General features: G+C 43.6%; 1 long non-coding RNA gene across 2 annotated transcripts; it reads right to left on the reverse strand.

Annotated features, from left to right (window-relative positions):
- Positions 1-1,197: 1,197 nt before the first annotated feature.
- LOC109457122 (uncharacterized) lies at positions 1,198-18,056 on the reverse strand. Of its 2 annotated transcripts, none has more exons than XR_002138967.2 (4): positions 17,920-18,056; positions 5,079-5,198; positions 4,482-4,656; positions 1,198-2,555 (listed from the first exon to the last, which is right to left on the reverse strand). It is a non-coding gene; the product is annotated as an uncharacterized LOC109457122 (long non-coding RNA). The 2 variants fall into 2 exon arrangements; XR_012495435.1 differs by having other exon boundaries at positions 4,482-4,674.
- Between the last annotated feature and the right edge of the window lie 3,284 nt (positions 18,057-21,340).

The raw sequence follows: 21,340 nt of genomic DNA on the forward strand, positions 1-21,340 counted from the left end.
AAGCACAGAGCTCCAATGTGTGATTCCCAGCCTGAAAGGAACCAAGTGTCTTCTGATAAACAACACTTGAGATTTTTCTTTTTTTATGAAGGCATTAAACTGACCTTCTTTTGAAATGGGCTAGACAGGGTAAACAAGGAGAGATCTTGTTTTCCCTTCATACTGGAAAAATAACATTTCTCCCTTTCCAGCTCAGTACAGTTGACTGAATTGGAAAGGAATCTATTTTCTCTGGAAAGATTTATTTGCCCAACAGTCGTGTTTTTGTATGTGTGTGTGTGTGTTGGCAAGAGGTGATAGATTTTCCAGAACAAGGGGCGTCTTGTTCACAATTTAAAGGGGCCCAGACGTTGACGGAGGAATTTAACGTTAGGGAGAGCTTTTGCAGCCTTCATTAACGCTTATGCAGGCTCCACAGCACGTCCAACTGGCCTGGGCATCAGGACAGGGAGGTGAGTGAGCCGGGGCCTGACTCTGTGGCCCCGCCCACTCATGGGTTGCAGATAACAACATCTGTCCTTTCTTCACCTCAGTCTCAAAGACATGTGAAAATTAGACTCTGTTAGGAAGCATCTGCATGTCCATTTTTCAAATAGAGAATTGTTTCCAAAAAAGTTAAACAATTTTTGAATAAAGCCATGTGGAAAAGCTAAGAGTAGACTAACCTCCTCTCCTCACAACCAGAGTTCTTTTCCCACCTGGGACACACGTTTTCAGGCTCAAGCAAAGCTGTAAATTCCTTTCTGGCCAAATGAGAGAGAAGACTTCTAGGAATCATTGGGCGCCCCTATCTCCTGCCTCCTCTCCTCAGCTTCATCAAGCACTGGCATCACATTGGAAATTTGAGGGTGAGGATCTCCTACTTGATTGAGAATTGTTGTCACTACTTTTAATTTTCTTGTATTATGTGCCAGGCATTAACATAATATAAAATAAAATTGTATACTTTGGGGTAGTTCCTTGAGAACATTTCTTTGAAGGTGAATGACCTACTTATTGTGAGTTCAAAAAAAAGTAAATATGTACATATGTATATGAACACCAGAAAATATATATATATATTTTTAATATATATATTTTCTGGTGTTAGACTATGTATTTTGGTATTAGAAAAGAATATTATATATTCTATATTACATATAGATAATATATATATATATAGAGAGAGAGAGAGCGAGAGAGAGACAAAAAATGTGTACACATTTTAAGAAAGGAAAAAACTGTATTAAAATTGTAATACTCAATATATACTGATAACGAAAGATGAATACAAGTCATGTGTATACATTTTTTTGGCACCCTCGGTATATAGTCTAACACCAGAAAAGTAATATACCTTAAGCTAGTTTCTTTCCTCTGATTTTTTTGTTTGTTTCCAAGTCACTGATTGCTGAGCTCAACTGACAGCTCAGCTGGATTTCACACAAGTGACTTTTCACTCAGCTGGTCTTTGCCTTGCCAGGTACAGCTGGCCAATGTAAAGGAAAGGAAAGGTGTTTTTCCTTTGAGCACGAACGTTAAAACTTTTACCACATTTTCCATCGCCTGGTGTCTGTTTTCAAGGAAGCGCAGACAGGCAGAAAACAGAGGAGTCTGAAATTTCTCCTTTGTAGATGTTGGCTTCCAGCCTTTTAGTGCATTTAATTTAGCAAATGTCCACATAATTAAATGAGGGGAACATAGAATTTTTCTTTGATGGCAAAATGGTTTCCATGAGGAGAAACTGGCCGATGGCATCGGCTCGGAGGTGGTGCTGGAAGACTTCACAGCAGCTGGGTGCCCTCCTTCAGCGCTCAGACCATCCACCTTCCCAGGGGCTGGCAGTATCGTAGGGCTTTGTAAACATCTAACTTCTTGAGGCATTTTAAACATTTACAAATACGTTCTTCCCACTGTGCGCTGAAGTCCCTGTATTTGGCATAACTGGAAATTTCACTAATTCCTATTATGTTCTTCATTACCCAGTTTGAAGATGGGTGGGACTGAATCTGGGCTAAATGGATTTCACACTGGCTTTAAAGTTCCCCAGCAAGTGTCTCTGGGAAAGACCCCCAAAATTTTCCAGGGTAGGTTCCAGTCTTTTCTTCTTAGTCTGTTCAACAAATATCCACCCCAAGCTGGGTGTTAAATATATATTAATTAGAAAAGCTGCCATGAGGTAAAAGAAATAGAGGACAGGAAAGAAAAATGGCAGCAAAGGATGAAACGGGTGATCACTGAGTAGACCTGGTTCTCCATCTCCAAGTTATTCTTGTAGGGCTCCCAGCCTAATGAAGCTTCTGGGTCTGTCTCTGCCACGCTCTCTTCTCTGCTTTGCCTCCAGTGGTGTCTCCTAAACTCCACCCATTCGTCCTTCCATCGGCACCCTTCATTTCTCACCCCCCAGTGCTGAGAGCCCTCCCAGGTAACTGCTTCTCTTGCCTCACTTCCATCTCTTCCCCTCCCGCCAATGGTCTCAGGAATAGGGGTAAATTCAAAACAACTTCTTCCTTAAGAAGCAGGCAATCTCTGGGATGCAATAATGTGAAGCTGGATGAATCCTGTACTCTGGGTTTCTGCATGTGAGACAAGAGGGGGCTGCCTCGAGTTATAAGAAGGAGATTTAAGGTGGGATATTAGCACTTGGCAACTAACTGTCGAAGTTGGTTGTGCACAGAGATGCATTTCACACTTGGACTGTGGACAAGGTTAATGTAACAGAATGGGGTAAAAACTGACCATCTTAGCAGCTGACCTGAGAATTTCTCCTACATTGATTAGCCGGCCTGATGTGAACAGTTGAGCATGATGGTTAGGCCCAGGAATGTTATGGAAGAAAAAGAATAAAGAGAGGGTTAAATTGCTCTGTATAAGAAAACGAAGGCATAATACTTTTTGTTAGTGAGAGTGGGGGTAGAAGGAAAGGGAAAGTGTTGAACTACATGGTAGTATCCATCAGTTGATGGAAAAAAATATTATACCATATCAATTTTAGTTGTTTTACTTGTTTACATTGGTATGGTGTAAACCTCTCTATCTAGTCTTCAGTAAAGGACATACAGTACTTACAAATTACAATGAAGTACATACAAAAACTGTGTGTGTGTGTGTGTGTGTGTGTGTGTGTGTGTGAAAATAAGGGACCCTTGTGGATTTTCTATATCCAGAGCCGCATGTTAGAGAAAGCCCACAGTGAACAATGAGGTAATTCGCATATTGACACAGAGTCAATATTTCAATGGGAAGAATTGGAACTTGACCAGCAATATCATAAGGCAACACCTTCTTTACGTATCCGAAATCCAGGAGACAGGAAGGATGCAAGCCCCCCTCAGATGGGAATGTGGGCCAATTCATTTAAGACTCAAAGGACAGATTTTGTTTTTCTCTGATGCCTTAGTTAAATTAAGAGCACATTTAACAAAGTAGGGGGGGGGGTGGCTGGGCAGCCATCTACTGACTTGATGTGGGTCTGACAGTATTACCTGCAATAAGAGAGCAAACTAAAAGAAATTTTAAACTTCTCTCCAGTACATTGACTATACTGAAAGAGTCCTGACATTCTTTCACAAAAATGTATGGATCACAGACATATGGATTCATCCAAAAATGTTAATTTCATGAACCCAGATTTGACAAGGGCCATAGAGCACATGAAGCCAGCCTCTGGAAACAACTGCCTGGACTTGACCCTGCTTTACTTGTAAGTGACCTTATGCAAGTTCCTTAAACTCCCTGTGCCTCAGTTTTCTCTTCTGTAAAATGGGGATAATCATAGTTCCTAGCTCTTCAGGTCCTTGAGAAGAGTAAGAGTTAGTGTGCAAAATGTACTTAAAATCATTCTGGTACATTCAAAATCTGAATTATTATTATCTTGCCTTATCACAGGAAGCTGGGAAGGGGATTATGCTAGGAAATTTATGCATATACCTCAATCTTCCCAACAACAAATTTTCATAACAATGGGACATTATTAAACCTATTTTCTCAGCTGAAGACCTGAGACCATGGAAGATAAGTAAATTTCCCAAGGTCATACAACTGGTTAGAATCAGATGCCATGTGGGCCATTTCTTATGTAAGTGTACAAAGGAAAATTACAATTACTGGCTATTGCTCACACAAGGAATAGTGCAGTATCTTAGATCGTATTTAAATAGAAATGGAAAACCAAACAGGAAATAGCTATGTTAAGTGCATTAGGTTAGCCACACACTATTTTAAATGGGAATGTGTGAAATAAAATGAAACGGTTACAGTTAATCTCTGAGCAGAAAGTACATGGGATAAGCAGTATGGCTAAGCTAGCGTGTCTGCAGAGTCTTCCTTTCCGGTCTGCTCTGGCTTAATTTTTAAAACACAATATTAAGAGTAGATTTAGCCAACATCTCAAATTTTAAATATGTTCATATTAGTTGAGAGAAATAATGTTTTTCCTTAAAGCTGTGTCTAAAGCAAAATTCCCTTCTTCTCTTGTGAAACAGTTGGGCAAGACTGGTTACCTTTCCTGTCCACCTGTGACTTGGAGCAGCTTATTGACCACAGTTCTGGGGATGGGCTGGGAGGCAGGAAAGAATCAGTCTTCGCTGAGCACTTCCTGTTGTCAGCCCCATGCAGGACAGCCATCGTGCCTTCCCGTCCCCAGCACCATCTTCTGAGGGTGGTGCTCTCATCCTCCTGTTAGAGATCAAAACACTGACACACAGAGATTTAGTTAAGTTACTCATGTCACAGTCGCCAACGGGGGCAGCCGGCTTCAAACCTAGGACTCCTTGCCTCCAAAACCCAACTCCTATTATTCATAATTTGCTCCTGTGTGTTGAAGATGGATCTGGATTAAGTCAAATTCCAGGCCAGGAATTGATACGAGTTATGAGTTGTTATTAAGACTCGAATCATTCGTTTTGATGTGTGTAAGGAAAAGGGAGAAGGTCAGGTACTTCTAAGTAAGTGCTAGATGGACAAACAAAACACCAAGAGCTCAGCTGACCTGGGCCTACAATATAATCACATTACTTCTCCCTTCTTCCCTCAACACTTTTTGACATTATTCCAAGAAATCTTCAGGCTCTCATCTCTTAAACCAGTGGTTCTCTTACTTTTCACATGTGGAGTAATTGGCACGCTTTATTCTTATGACTGATACGCTCCCGTGAGTGTGCTCAAGGCTCCGATAAATGTGCTGCATCCACATTCCTTTCTCTTCCACTCAAGAAGACCTATAAGAATGTGAGCAAATATCGTGTGCTTATTAGAGCCATAATTTTGAATCCATACTCATTTATGTAAAGCAGTACATCTTCTGCTAACTTCAGCAGTTCCACCATTATTTGTAATAAGCTACACGCAAGATATCAAAAAGCTGCTACTCAGATGTGTTTGAAATCTAAATGAAGCAGGCATGGTGGGCATATATTTTGACATATTTCCAAAGGAGCAAGTTTTCTGCATTGTATTGTTTTTCATCTTTTCTTTTTTTGGTGATGGTTCTTTCTGTGCTCTGTTTCCATCAGTAGGAACTAACTAACCTAGAGTTACCTAAACTCACCATCTCAGAGTCATGTGAGTGTCTCCCTCATACCTCACTATTTCTCTCATATTGGTTCCCTTTTCTCCATCTTTAGTGTAGGTCCTCATTATCTTCCTTCTGGACGATTTTCTGACCCCTTGGTTCCCTGCCTCTTTTCTCTTTTCCCTATAATATTTTCATCTCATTGCTGCCAGATGTGTGTTCCCAAAATATAGTTTAATGCTATCATTTTATTGTAAGAAAACTCTAAATAGCTACCCAGATCTAGTGCAAACTCCTCAGCTCAGCTCCTAAAACACCTCGTCATATGATCCCAACAAGCTTTCTGCTATTTGCACCCTATCCCTCAGCCAAAACATAATGGATAACCGGTGCCTGTATATCTCTTTGCCCACTCATTCTGCATTTCATTAAAATGCTACCCATCCTTCAAGGTACTATTCATCCTCCAAAAACCTCTCTCCTGATTCTATCAATCAGATGAGATGTACTCAGTTTTCCTTTGAACCCTTCTGTCATGAAACAAGCAGAAATGTCTGTATCTCACTCTAATTTCTATTATTATCTCTACAGTAGTTCTCTAGTCTCTGCTCCCCCCACCCCCACACACACACACTAAATTGTCATTCATTTTCCTGGCAGTTGAGACTTTGTATCTCTTGGAGTTCCAGGATGGTCTTTCTCATGAAGTGATGACTGCAATCCTGTTGGTCGTGCTGTTAGAGAAGGGGAAGAAGAAGAAAAGGAGTGGGAGGAGGAGGAGAGGGAAAGAAGAAGAGGAAGAGAAGGGAAAGGAGGACAGAAGGAGAAGAGGGACAAGATGGTTAGAGCTGTTTTGCTTCTCCAGTCATCATGGTTGGACAGCTCTAATAGTTGGAAAGTTTATCCCTACAGTTATCTAAAATCTGCCCGCTTGAAATTCAGTTCCATAAATATTTATTGAGTGATGATTATGTAGTGATTGCCCCATTTTAGGCACAAATCACATTCACTGATCCAAATATAGCCCAGATGCCCGCCCTTCCACCACCCATCACCAGGAACCTTCTCACATATTGTGGAAGAAAAAGGCTTCTCCAGAGGCCACCCTCTTGGCAGCTTCTCCAAGCTTCTTCCACCTCTGCTCTCCAGGTTCATTTCTTGAAAGTACCTTTGTCCACTCATCTCTGAGCTATAATATGTATGAGAGTGCATGTGGGGTTGCTGAGAGATGCATTGGATTTGTTATCATTACGTATAGCAAGCTCCTGGGGGTCAGAGGCAGAAAGGTTTGTTCTTCCATTTACACACACAAAAAATGTATCTGAGCCTCATGGTTAAATTTTCAAATAATTTGAAGATTACTACCCTATTTCCCATAAATCTTCTTTGGCAAGATTTATTTACTTTGGAAACAAAGAGTGGAGGGATACTGAAAAAGGTTCTTAGTCAAAATACCAGGAGATGGGCTTAAAAGGGGTGTATTTAGAAAGAGGAGTCATTTATTTAGGATTGAGTGGATAAATGACAGTTCATAATTACAGGGATGGGGAAAGTTTTGTGAGTCGGAGTGCCTGGATTATATCAATCTTTGGTGGTACTCCTCTATAGCTGGCAGAAAAAACAGACCTCACTGTGGTCTCATAGGTTAATTATGTGAATTAGACTTTGTTGTAGGGAGTTGCTATGCAAGGCTTTATCTGATTTGACACTTGGACCAGCCAACTCCACTGATGGCTTTCTTTTCATCACTGCTGCCATTACCCTCATTTTCTCTCTCCTGAGCCATGTAATGACCTCCCAGCTGGGATGCTTGTCTCCAATTACTCCTCTCTCCAAAAACATACCACACAACCCAGCCAGGGTAATCTTGCTAAAACGCAGCTCTGATCGTGTTCCTGGCTCAGCAGTCCTGTTTTCTTAAATTGCATGTCTTAAACTTGGATGCCCCCTCCCGCCTCACCCCTGGAGACATTCCTAAGCTCCATATAGAGTTGACCACGCCTGCTTTTTACCTGTTATTTTTGATACAGATTTCAACCATAGTACTTAGGACACTTCGTTTCTTTACATCTCTCTCTTACTTCCAAGACTCGTTTTACATTCGTATCCCCAACACCTCCCTACCATAGTGCGTAGCACCCAGTGCATGTCTCATGTCTGGTCTTAGGAATGCATAGAGGACAGTCCAGTCTTCTCGGCACTGCACGCTTGACTCACCTGTCTGGGCTCACCTGTCTCTCCAGTATGCCTCTTCCTGGGCTCTCTTCCTTTGGAAACCACAGAGCAAACCTTTCCCTGAACAAGGCTTGAATGTTCCCACCTCGATGGGAAAATCCTTCCCCTGTGCAGTCTGTGGCTTCACCTGGGTGGCGTCTTCTCTTTCTCTAGTTGGTGAAACCTGACTCATCTTTGTAGAGACAGTCCAGACATGGCTCCTCCATGAGGCGTCCCCATGCTCTGGCCACACCTGGTTGACCTGTCTTTGACAGCACTGATCACACAGTTATTTCATGACCTCTTTCAATTTCATCTTCACCGCAGCCTTTAGACTAGGGTTTCGATGAAACAGGGGCTAAGAAAGTGTGTAGAGTGGACATAATATGGCAACTTGCCTCACCATCGTGAAGCTCAGTTGACTTTGCTGGGCACACAGGCCTGTCCCAGCCGCATAGAACTTGCTCCTGAACAAGTGCTAGAAAACGGTACCTCACAGGCACTGACGGCACAGCTAGGACATAGTCAGGCCAGTCTTTTCCTCTCTGTATTGTCCCTGGAGGAGTAGTGAGCCAGGCTGCAGAGCCTGGAGCTTCCCAGCCTGTGCTCCCCACCGCGATGGGTTACATCTCACCCCTCAGTGTGGCCAGGCCTGACCCACAACCACCTGAGTCCCTGGGCCGGTGGCCTCTGGCCATTAGCTCAGGGTGCCTCACAGACACTGTGCATAGGTCCTGTTAGGACAAAGGTTGGAGGGCACTGATCTAAGTCCTATTAGGGCCAAACCACGAACACGTGGGCATGCACGCACTGCTGTGGGAAATGCCTCCCTTTGCATTTGGTGTCCTATTGGTAAGCACAGCAGGAGCAGCTGGGAACCTGGACTCAGGAGCGGTTTCCCAAACCTGTTCCTTACATTTGTGTGACTTGAAGCAAATTATCTGAACTTTCTGGGCTCCCGTTTCCTTGGGGATTTTTTTTTTTTTTTTAAATCTTCAGGGACTTATTATTTTTTTTTTTTAAGCTGGCTTCTTTGGAGTTAGGAGGAAGCCACGATTTGAGGTTCTCAGCCCCTCCCTCATTTTAGTCAGGGCCGTCCCCTCTGGTCTGTTTTATAGGTGAGGGGAGCAGCTAGGCCTCCCCAGGAGAAGACTGCCGGAGCAGTGACGTGCACACTCCCTTCCAATGCTCACATCCTCGCAGTCTCTGAAAACCAATTTCCTATCACTCTGTGGAAAGTAAGTATATTGATACACGTTAGGCCACAACTTTTTCATTCTTAAAATAGTTTGTTTTTTCTGATCTGGTCACTTGATCATTTGGTTTTCTGAAAATGTAGAGCTTCTGAGTGAGGTAAAAGCCTTGAGGATATGGCGTTAAATTCATTCAGTTGAAGGCAGAAACCGTGGTTCCTCTTGGAAAAGGAATGTGAATGTCTTCTGGGAGCATCAAATGCCACAGATTTCAGCTTCAGGTGGCTTAATTCTCCCCCTCCCAAGTAAATATTATATGACTATGAGCTAATTTTAGAAAAATACAATCTTCAGATTTTGTGCTATTCATTTATTAATTCAACAAATAATTGCTTGTGGTAACCATACCACTGTTTGGGCCCAAACAGTCCAGATTAGACGCTGTGTGTTATGTGATCCCCACTAATTATTTCTTACACTCCCTTTCACTCTGCATAGCAAGCACCTTCCCTCTGCCAGCTATCCGCCCCTCCGGCTTCGGCTTCTTTGGGAGAGATTCACAAGTCACTCAGCCCATTCAAATCAGGGAATTGGTTCCAAACAACCTCCTGAAATTTGTTTCTGAGCCTGATCAATTGAAGGTTGTTAGTAGTAAACAAAGGATGGTGGATGCATAAAAGAAGCTGCAAAACTGGAGGAAAAAAACAAAACAAAAAAAGGAAGGTGGATCCTGAAAGAACTATAGGATTTAGAATCAAACCATCTAGGTAAGGCCTGCTTCCATCTTGGATATGAATTTTTAGAAGATTCTGAATTCATGCTTTCTCCTCTGTGTTTGTGTAATTACTGTTTCTAACACTTTGGTTTTGCACGTGAGGATTTTGTCACTGGCGTGAACATTCACCCGGATTTTGACCATGACAGACTCCTGCTTGCTGAGTCAGAAACCAGGCTGTGAGGCGGGAATTCACTTGATGAATGAGGATAGGTACACGGCGCCTCCTTCACTATTCACAAGCATGATTTATTCACTTTATTTCACACACCAGCTTCTGTCTCCATCCACAGAACTGGAACGAGGGTCTTGTTTATGTAAAAGCCTTGTAAAATGAATCCATTCCCGCAAGGCCTCCTCCTCAGCTATGGGAAGGATTCCCAGACATGCTGTGCACTGTATAAACACACACTTTCATCAACACCTGGCCACCTTCTCTGTTTATGGCCTGTATATTCTCTTCCCCTGTTCTGAACTAGCAATGCTTCTTGTTTCACTTACAAGCTGGATTGGATGTCTGGGATCTTCTCCTATATATACCTGTGTGTGTTTGTGTAGTGAAATGACGACCGTGTTAAATCTAATTAACATCCATCACCACACAGTAACAATACTTTTCTTCTTGTGATGAGAACTTTTAAGATCTACTCCCTTAGCAAATTTCAAATACACTACAGTATTATTAAATATAGTCACCGTGCTATACATTACAGCCCCAGGATTTAGTTGTTCTATAATTGAAAGTTTGTACCTTTTGACCGCCCCCCTCACCGATTTCACCCCCACCTCCACCCCCAGCCTCTGGCAGCTACCGATCTTTTCTCTGTATCTATTAGCTCAGTTTTTTGTTGTTTTTAGATTCCACATATAAATAAGACTGTACAGTGTTTGTCTTTCTCTGTCTGACTTATCTCAGCATAATATCCTTTAGGTCTATCCATGGAGTTCCAAATGGCAAGATTTCCTTTTTATTGCTGAATAATATTACATTTTGTATATATATATATATATATATATATATCACATTTATAGAATATATAGCTATAGCTATAGATATATTACATTACATACCACATTGTCTTTATCCATTCATCTGTTAATGGACTCTTAAGTTGTTCCTATGTCTTTGGCTATTGTAAATAATGCTGTAATGAACAGAGGGGTGCCTGTATCTTTTTGAGTCAATGTTTTTGCTTTCTTTGGATAAATACCCAGGAGTGGAATTGCTGGATCACATGGTAGTTCTATTTTTAATTTTTTGAGAAGCTTTCATTCTGTTTTCCATAGTGGCTGTGCCAATTTACATTCCCACCAATGGTGCACGAGGGTTTCAATTTCTCTACCTCCTCACAAATACTTGTTATTTCTCATCTTGTTGATAAAGGCCATAACAATGGGTGTCAGGAGATAGCGCGTGTGTTTTTGACTTGCATTTCCCTGATGATTAGCGGTGCTAAACACCTTTGTATGTACTGAGATCTTCTCTACCATTACAGAACATGTAAGCTCCAGTTTAAACACAGCCTGTCCGAAACCTTCGCTGGCCCCCACTGTGGACACAAGCTCTCCTTCCTCTTAGCTCCTCTGACATTGCTTCACAAGCTTTCTCCTGGCATTCATCATTTTTCATTGGTAACGTGGTAATTGGTATAGAACACTCAGGGGTCCTATTATTACTACAAACTCCTGGACCGCAGGGTGTGCTTGTCTCCATCAGGACTGGGACCATGCGAGATCATTGAAACATTTGCCTCAGACACAAAATTTAAGGGGGCCCTCAGAAGCCCAGTCAAATAAATACCATTGTTATGTGACATTTTAAAAAATAAAAGTTAGTGCAAAAATCCACGATGAGCATGTTATCAAAATTTTCAATTAAGCCTCAGGCTTTAAAATGGCCCATCACTGTTACTGATTCTGGCTTTATTGGAGATTTTGATATTCTGTTCATCAAGGATTTTTGTTGCTGTTGCATGTTTTGATTTTTCAAAACAATTACTGCATTCACGTGTTAGTTATCTTGATTCTTGAGTTTTCTGGCTCCCTCTTAAACGCTTTGCTTGGGGCGAGTGCCTCACTCACCTCACCCTGGTCCTGGCTCTGATCACCATGGCAACTAGCACAGGACTTTGTCCAGCTATGCCCTCAATTAATATTTCATGAATGAATGAATGAATACCAGCAGACATATTTTAGGTCCTTCTTTTTTCTTTTCTTCTTTCTAAATGCAAAATGACACTTAAGCCACCATCCAGCATCTACTATGACACTTAGACAGGCAGCACAGCTAGGGAAGTGGCAGTGCTTTCAAGTGGTTGCTTGTAGCACCAGTCAACGTTGCTCTTGCCAATTAAAATAATTGATCCTCGTTTACTGTGACAGAGCACTGCCTCCAGTCTTGCTTTATTTCATAAACAATTCTTGAGAAGCTAAATAGCCACAGAGGCACAGAATCATCTTCCGCTCTCTCTTAGTGAGTTATAAGCCACTAGCAACAAAAATAACTTGTTCGGAAGACCAGCATACTGGGAGCAGGGGTCCTGTGGATGGGTTTCTTCAGGTGTCTGAAAGCTTCCAGGGAGAGGAACAAGGCACAGGCCTGGAAAACCAAACGTGATGGGTCCACCCCACCAACTATACTACACAGCTTGACAGGAAGTAACTTTTTTTCATTACAATAGCACAGATACATAGGAGAGAGTCCCATTTCTCAGGGGAAAAAGACACAGATCACACAGGTGTTTAGTCTGGTGTCGCACATGGCCTGAAGATGATGGTTGATTTTTCAGTATATTCCTCAACATTCATCTTAAAAAGACAAAAATGACCATTCACAAAATCCTCTCACAAAATCATCTCCAGAAAGTTGAGCCTGTAATAACAAAGTTATTTCTGTGCCCTGGTAGATGGCCCATGACAATAATGCTTTTGATTTAGTTATAGAAATTTTATTCAGCAAACAGTGCTGTTATAGTGTTTTCTCTGGGTTCTGTCCACATAACAGTCACTGTCCCTAAGGGGGGAAAGAGGATTTTATTCTATAAAGTTACTATGATTTACACTTTTTGTCCTGGCATCGAATGATTGTTAGTTTTTATCTATCCTCACTCCTTCTAACCTTAAGTAGACCAACTGTAAAAAAGTTATAATACTAACTTTAGTTAATTAAAAAACAAAAATAATCCACCCCCAAATCCAGGACCTAGAAGAAAGGAAATGACTCTTAGGGACTACCACTTTTTTTCTCTGACAGTCTTCAAATAAATTCTTTTCCCATTTTGTTTCTTTTCCTTTTCATGGTGTAGTGACTGAAACTTCACTTCCATCTCACCTCTGGAAATCTGAGGATCTAAGACTTAGCAACACAAGTCATCTTACAGGCCATGCCGACACTTCCTGGAGTGTTAAGTGAGCTCGGTAATGGATTAGGTTTAGACGCCACATTTCGTGAGTGCCATGTTTCATGAGGGCCTACTGTGTGCTAGCCATCCATGCGAGGCAACTTTCCCATGTTATTCACTTAACCCTTTGAAGAGTCTAGAGGGAGAGCAGGTATGAACAGGCTCATGTAGAAGAAATTAAAACCAGGACTCCAAGAGGTCATGATGTGCCCAGCGTTGCAAAATTAGTGAGGGGCAAGGTTTAGCCCATGTCTCTTGCTTTTCTCATTGCGTACACCTGCCGGGTATTCGTCACAGTCTGCCATCATTTTTAGAAGGGAAATTCTGCACTGCTTCTCCTCCAAGAGATGCACAGGATATGTTTATCCAACCCAGTCTGTTATGTGGTTAGTTCCCAAGGTGAAATGAAATCAAACCTAAGAGGTCTCAAGCATTATTTCAACCTATTTTAAGAAACAAGCACTGTTTTCTTTGGCTTTCCAGTCCCGTATTCCTTTCTCTGGAGTTCCATATTTTTTCAGGGAAATTGCTCCTTTTTCAGGAAGATCATCCTAATTTCTAAAAAGGCTTACAAGCAACAGGTTCTAGATCACCTTGGAAGAACTAGTAAGGTAATTGTGTATGCAAAAGAGAACAATTTGATCCAATGAAAAGGAAAATGCATCAAAATTCATACACCTGAATTTTGGGGTTATCTGTGGGCACAGTTGTGTGTGCACCGGGGGTGAGGGGAGAATGTGTGTAACAGAAATTGAATGGTGCTGGAAAATATATCCTAATCATTCAGGATCGTACTTTTGATAAGCAAGCATTCAAATGTTCAAGTATAATGGATAAAACGACTCCAGTGAAAACCAGTGCAGGAGAGTAAAGGGGATAGCGTGTCACAGTGGTCAGCATGTGGGCTCTTGCAGTCAGTCGCATGAGTTTGTATCCCAGTTCTGCTCCTTACTAGTTGTGTAGCATCTGGTAGGTCACTTAAAAATGAACAAGTGAGTTCTATCTGTTCAGCATTCCCATCTGTACAATGGACTCGATAACAGTAAGTATGTATAAGGATATTGAGAAGATTAAAGCAGAAAGTGCATGTAGACTGTGTGACACTCCATAAAAGTGAGCTATTACCAAAAGGGGGATGTGTCTGTAGCATTTCTGAGCTCCTTGTAGTAGAAGAATCTATTTCTCAGGTTTATGAAATTGGGAAAGAGTTAATCACGACGGGAGTTGTTACCAAACTTAGAAATAGAGGACGTGATTTTATTAGTGGAAATCAACATGACCTCAATAACTCAGGAGCACAAAGCATAAAAAGCATGATGAGGAGGACACCTCACCAACAAATAGTACGAACTGCGATATTGTGGACAGAGGAGGCTCCAAAGCATCTACGTGCCTCTAACAATTAGGCGATAACCCTGTTCAGCGGCAGTGGGTCAGTGAGTACAAGAGGCACCAGCAAAACTAAAAAGAGCAGATACCCCTTTGTAGGACATTTAATTAAAGTAGAAAGACCTGTAATAACATCCCCACTGTCCTCTTGATGTAAATTGGAGAGGCACAGCATCGTATAAATTCTCCAGACCAGGAGGCTGGCGTGGAAACAGCCAGACACTGTGGACCACATCAGATCCCGCCAGGAGGACTTTCGGTTATGTCAACTGATAACAACCACCCCGAAGTCACAGAGCACTTTCAGCTCAGCAGAGTTCTGGGTCATAAAGTGGGTGGGAAGCCACAGAGCTGCAGGCCTTTTAAATGCAGTTAAAGATTACACCGCCTGTAATGAAACACCTTTCTATCTCCTCATGGCCGCAATTACTTAGTCACTGATAATACAAGAAATTCTTCAGAAATAATTCACAGAGCACAGAAATCAAGCCCCACCCTTTTCTGTTCTGAGACATTAGGGGTGGCTCCATTTATGGACGGGGGATGTAGCTGCACGGCACACGCTCAGGCCATGGTACCTTCTCACAAACACAGGAGACCGAAACTTTGGAAGGTGCTAGGCAGTTCCACAGAGAAACAGTGTAACAGGTGTCTGCCCCCGAACAGCAGTGGCTGGTTTCAAATATGGTCTCTGTGTCCCAGCTCTACAGCACTGGGCAAATGACTTCATTCCCTGTGCTTCTTGGTTTTGTCATTCATCAAATGGAAGGAATAATAACGCCTACCTCACAGGGTTGCTGTGCTTGGCACACTGTTGGTACTAAATAATTGTCAACTACATGCCCATTCTTCTGAGCTGTTAACAGTGGCCTCACCTCTTTGATAGTCTAGCAAAGAAGTCTTTGAAAAATAGCACCAATAAAGTGCATATTTCATATAGATAAAATACTAACATTCTTTGGATACATACCCAGAAGGATAGCTGGGTTGAACAGTAATTGTTAATTTTTTGAGGAACCCTCATACTGTTTCCCACAGCAGCATTTTACATCCCACTAATAGGGCATGAGGGTCCCCTTCCCCTTTTCTTTGCATCCTTGCTGACACTGGTCTTTTGTTCTTTTTTTGATAATAGCTATCCTAACTGCTAGTATGAGGTGATACATATCATTGTGGTTTTTCTTTTTTATATACCAATTTTATCTCAATAAAGCTGTTAAAAAATATCTAACACTGTATCTGACACATAAGTAGGGAGCTTAGACAATACAGGAAGCTATTGGCTCTTCGATTGCTATGTGAAGAGGTAACATGTCTTGCTCTTTCTTTGAACAATATTCTCCTCCTCTGTTAGTTCTGCTGTTTTGACCTCTCCCAGTGGACCTGTTGAGGGATCACAAATAACCGCCTTTGGCAGTTACTCACAGGGTTCATTTGGAATGCAGTCACCTGCTAGGTGCTAAGACCAGAGGGGAAAAGGGCAGAGAGAGGAGTGTGGATGGGTCCCTTCTTCATAGAACTTAAATGGTAACAACAAAGCCTGAGAAGTGTTAGGATGGGAAAGTCAGCATGTGAGCAAGTCGTGTGTCAGGAACTCATAGGAGAAGGAAGGAAAGGCTTCCCCGAGGAAGTGAAATTTGAGCTGAAAACTGAAGGTTCTAGACATTAGTGACCCTGGAAAAAGTGTCCAGGTGGGTGGAAGAATGTGGTTCCAAGACCTGCAAGGAGAAGAAGCCTGGGGCTGGGATGTCTCCAGCTGCCTTAAGAAGAAGAGGTGGGAAGGTGGGTGGTGGCCAGATCCTGCTGCCATTCAGACTTGGAGACCATGGCAGAGGGTGAGGTTTGATCCTGAGAGCGATGGGGAAATTACTGAAGGGTTTCAAGTAAGGGAGGAAAATGATGCTATCTGAGATCAAGAAGCACCACTCTGGCTGCTCTATAGGGAAGAGAGAATGTGGGGAACCTGGCAAGAGGCTTTAATGCATTCTCTCTTGATGACTCTGGCCCAGCTTTGGTGGTTTGCAGGCAAAGAAGTGGGTAGATTTGAGAGAAATTTACGTATTTGGCTTAAACCCAACGTTAGCCCTGTACCACCATCCAGATAGGGATGGGACAGGTAGGAAACTGAACTTCTAACATGTCCTTCTGCTAACGACACTTGGAAAGTATTTAGTTTGGAAAAAGAAGGGAACTGATATCTAAAGTGGAACTTAGAGTTGTCTACCCCTGTCACTTATCTGTGCTAATGTACTTGACCCATTGCTTCCCTCAGCTAATGAAGGTTGGCTTGCCCTCCTTTCACTCTAATTATGCTTATCCCTGCAGGGGTCTAAAAAAGCCAGGGATAACTCAACAGCAGTCGCTCTAGACAAACAATCAGCAAACAAAGATAACTTTAAAGAGTGTCAAGCCCAGCTTTCTGATTCCCTCATCAGCATCAAGGCCATTGTCTCAACAGCCTGAGTCACCAACAGAAAGGGCCAGGGCTGCTGGAACCAAGCGTGACTCATTTGTTTACTACAGAGGAAAGGTAAGGTGCAGAAGTTGACAGCTGTCTCCCAGACCATTGTACCTGGAAATGAGGGCACTGGGCTCCAGCTGGAAATGTTTCCATTGGGACAGACACAGACTGGACGAGAGGTCACGGCACGGAGATGTGAGCGAGTGAGTGAGTGAGTGCGTGCATGCATGTATTTTAAGGGACTCGGGTCTTCACAGCTGTGAAGGATGGGCTGTTCTAAGTCACTCTGGCTGTGTCACTGAGCAGCTTAGAGGCTAGGGATCCGCTTATGTGTGCTTCCTTATTTACAACTTAGAAGCAAGCAGACTTCCCCACCAGCAGACTTCCTTTCTTGGCAGAAGTAAGACTGAGGGCAGCAGTAATAGGAACATTGGTGTCACGTTAATGGTATAGCACATTCTGAAGGCGGTAGACCTTTCAGGTTACATGCATGCATTACTTCTAGTGCAGCGATGACACCTGGGTGCCCTTAGGAGTATGACTCATCCAGGGAGCTTGACAATACTGATGTCTGGGCCCACCCTCTAAAAACTGATGTTATTGATCTGGGTGGAGCCCAGGCACTGGCATTTTAAGGCTCCCCCGAGACTTCTGATGGGCAGCTAGAGCTGAGAACCACAGGTGTGATTATCACGACAATCCGCTTCATTTTATAATCTGGGAAACAGAGCCCCGAGGTGCCAAGGAACTTGCGTAAGAGTAAGATCGGGGACTTGAACCTTGGGCCCGTCTGGCTACCCACGCTCCCACCCAGTTGCTTCTCATACTGACTAGTGAGTGCTTGGGTAGAGAGTGAGCGGGGACAAAGGGGATCCCAGGTCAGCTCCCTGGCAGGTACCTGGGGACTGTGTGAGCAGGAGGCCCCGCCCAGGGCTGAGTCCGCCCTGCAGCTCCGGGGTGTGGATCCATAAAGGAGAGCAGAGTGGGCACATTACCTGCCTTCCTGCGCGGTTGCAGCAGCTCCTGGCTTCCATCCAAGCTGCAGAGGGTGGCCCAGAGGAGACACTGGGCAGAAAGTTGAGCAGGGTATGGCCAGGCTGGGGCAGGCAGCCCCGTGCCCACTCATTTACCCTTTGCTGTGTTGCACTGCTGCAGGGAGATGAACTTTCCTCCCAAGCGTCTGCCTCCTCGCCCTGTGCTATGTCAGCTCAGGGCTGGCGCCAGGTTCCCCGACTACCTCTGACCTGGACCTCTGAAACCCTGGCATTACCTGGAGGAGGTCACACTGGTTGGTACACTATTGCATGGAAAGGAAGCATCTCTGATTCGTCCTTTGTTGATCTCTGGTTGTTTCTCCAACCACGAGCAAAGTTGCCCATCACTGCCTGACAGAAATATAATCCAATGGGATTCTGAAGCGTCCTGGAAGTCTCCCACTTCACAAATGCAGGGGAGTCTCGCAAGGTATACCTGATCTCGTCCTTGGGAGTGGCTGATAAAGGATTGTGCCCTTTGGGAGAAGGAAGGAGGGCAGAAATTTGTGGAATCTGAGGTGGGAGCTGTCTGACCCTCTCTGTACTTCAGATCTGAACCCTACTTTTATATTCCCCACAGAGGTTTGGACCTTCATTTGTTTATTTACTCAGCTGTTATTAAGAGTTTATAGTGCTGGGGAGTCTCAGAGCATTAAGACCCTTTTCTGACCTTACGTGGCTCACAGTTTAGCAGGGGAGAAGTCACATAAAGAGGCGAAAGGCCTGGTGTGGTGGGGACACAGGGAGAGGCCTGGGCTGGGTCAGGTGGTGGGGTGGGTGGGTGTCCTGGAGGGGCAATCCCTCCCTTAATGTTACTGAGTGCCCAGCAGGAGTCAACCAGGTGGCAAGTGGAGAAATGGTTTTCTAAGTGAAGCCGATAGTTTCAGCAGAGGGGCAGGGAGATTCAATAAAGGATCCCTTGTCCAAAAGTCACGTGAGCTTAGCTGCAGACATCCTTTTCTAGGTTCACAGACTTGGACTTCCTTCTCTGCGTTCAGGCCAAAGGGCTGAATCCAAAGTGCAACTGAATTCCTCACTCCAATTTTTTTTTTTTTTTTTTCAACAGAAACATGCAGTTCTGAAGACCTGCCAGCCACACCAAAGAGCTTTTCCCAAGAAGGCATGGTCCAGGAAGAAGCAGCTGTGCTGGGGGAGGGATGTTATATTCTGGACCAAAAAACATGACTCAAATAAGGTCAACAATGCACAAAGCATTGGCACTGCAGAAAGGAGTCATTTTCCCCTTTGGTAAGCATTACGGTTCATCATATTAAGTGTCAGAGCAGGGCATAGCAGGGCAGACAAATAAATGCTGGGTGGGAGGGGAACCTGGATTCCAGTCCTGGCTCTGCCACATAGGGTCTCAGATGACCTACTGCAGTTTTAGGATCTTCACGGTGCTTGTATATAAAATAGGGCGGAGGGAGTCCCCAACATAAGCCCCCTGATGCTTGTGAGCTGCATGCTCACGACACACCTCTGTTCAGTCAGTTTACACCGAGGACAGGGATTGGAGGGTGGGGCTAAGGTTCCATGAACAGGAGCAAAGTGTGTTGGTCTCCAGCTCCATTGCTGTCTCCTTGTCACCTGAGAGGACCATGGCTAGTTTTCCTTCCAGGTCACTTTATTTCTCCATGGCCATGACCTCCACTTTGCCTGTTTAGCAACAATACACTCACCACTGCTAAGATGCATTTGTTTCTTTCCGCCGGTGATGAGCCAGTCTCCTTTAGAAGAGAATTCACAGTGGTTGTGTCATAGTTGTGCTCTTCGCTTCCTGAGTGGAATAGCACCAGTTTTGATGTTATATTATTTATAGTTAATTACATTATATTCTGGGTTGTTCTTTAGTGGTGAGGTGCAGAGGAGGTTTGCTAATTCATCCCCTTATGGTATTTAAAAAACAAGCCCCCAGAATTAAGTCCATGTTATTATCTCCTTATATTTTCAAATAGGTTTTTTAAGGCTCATCAAATTAAAAAACATATTTAAACACCTGTAGTCTGTCATGGAATAGTGGGGAGGGGCAGAAATCCACACGAAGTAGAGGCCACAGAAATATTTCAGAAGGCGGTGCTTGAACATAAGCCCTTCCCTTTCCATTCCCACTGTTGCCACTTGAGGTGAGGCCTCATCAGCTCACCCAGGACTGTTAGAAGAACCTCACACTTGCTCCCCAGCCTCCAACTTCCTTCCCCGTCAGTCTGTGCTGTCCAGGTAGCTCAGTCACCAAGTCACAGGTCAGCTCAGAGTTTCCCCAGAGCTCCTCAGCCATTGCAGGATTAAAATCCATCCCCCTCAACAAGACTTTGAAGTGCTTTACTACAATGTGGCCCCTCCTGACTATCCAGGGCCCCCACAGCTGTGAAATGGGTCTACTCATTGACCTGTGATAGTCCTGGAACTGGTTCCCTTGGGCCTGGACTTATGGATCCCTCTGCAACCCGCTCTCAGAAGCACTTTCCCTCCTTGATGTGTGTTCCAATCCTACCCACATACTCTGACTGTGGAGCTGGAAGCAAGTCTCCACCCAGATACGCCTGTGGCGATCTAGCTTGGTGAGCGATTGTTTTGTGCTATTTCCCTTTGCTATTTGGAGATTAAGAAGATATCCCTGGGCCAAGTGATACCTCTTGTCCCCACTTTTCCTTTTTGCTGGCAGCTCCACTGTCCTCCAGTTTCTCTGCTCCAGCGACTTCAGAGTCCCCTTTCTTCAAAAACCCAGAAAGGACTTGATATTATTGAGATATTGTTCTCGGCTGTCCAAGTACTCTGTGTCCAAGCACATTTTATACAGTTTCATAGTTTTGTCCCTCACATTGTGCATCTGTCTTCGTAATACCTGAGCAGGTAAGGAGAAAGAGAGTATTGATGTCTACTGCATGTCTACTGCGTGACAAGCATGGGCACATTGGGACACATTGGAATTTACCCACAAACTTGTCTGAAGTATCTCGATCCATGCTTTCAAACAAGGAACTCAAGCTCAGAGGGGGTTAATGGCTTCCCCAAAGACAGTTTGCTGCCAGATACGGTGCTGAAGAGAAAAAAGAATTGTGGTGGGATGGAGCTTGTTAGGACAGGCTTCACAGATGTGGTGGGATCTGAGCCGGATGTAGGTCTTGTGGGCAGGATGAGAGGGCACTGCGAGCATGAGTAGCATCATGAAGATTTCAGACTCAAAGCGACAACATGACCACTTTGTCTTTCAGAGATCAGACCTGATTTCCTTCAAGAATGAAATATTAAAGTTAATCGCCTGGTTTTGAGTCTACAAACATTGCAATGTGCTAGGAGGGCCAAAGGTCAGGGTAAGTGAACTTCACTGCAGCATGTTAAGAATAGAATAAATGCTGACAAAGAAGCAGAGATTTTTAAATTT

Source organism: Rhinolophus sinicus, linkage group LG04 (genome assembly GCF_036562045.2).
Source record: "Rhinolophus sinicus isolate RSC01 linkage group LG04, ASM3656204v1, whole genome shotgun sequence".
In the NCBI taxonomy this organism is placed as follows: Eukaryota; Metazoa; Chordata; class Mammalia; order Chiroptera; family Rhinolophidae; genus Rhinolophus; species Rhinolophus sinicus.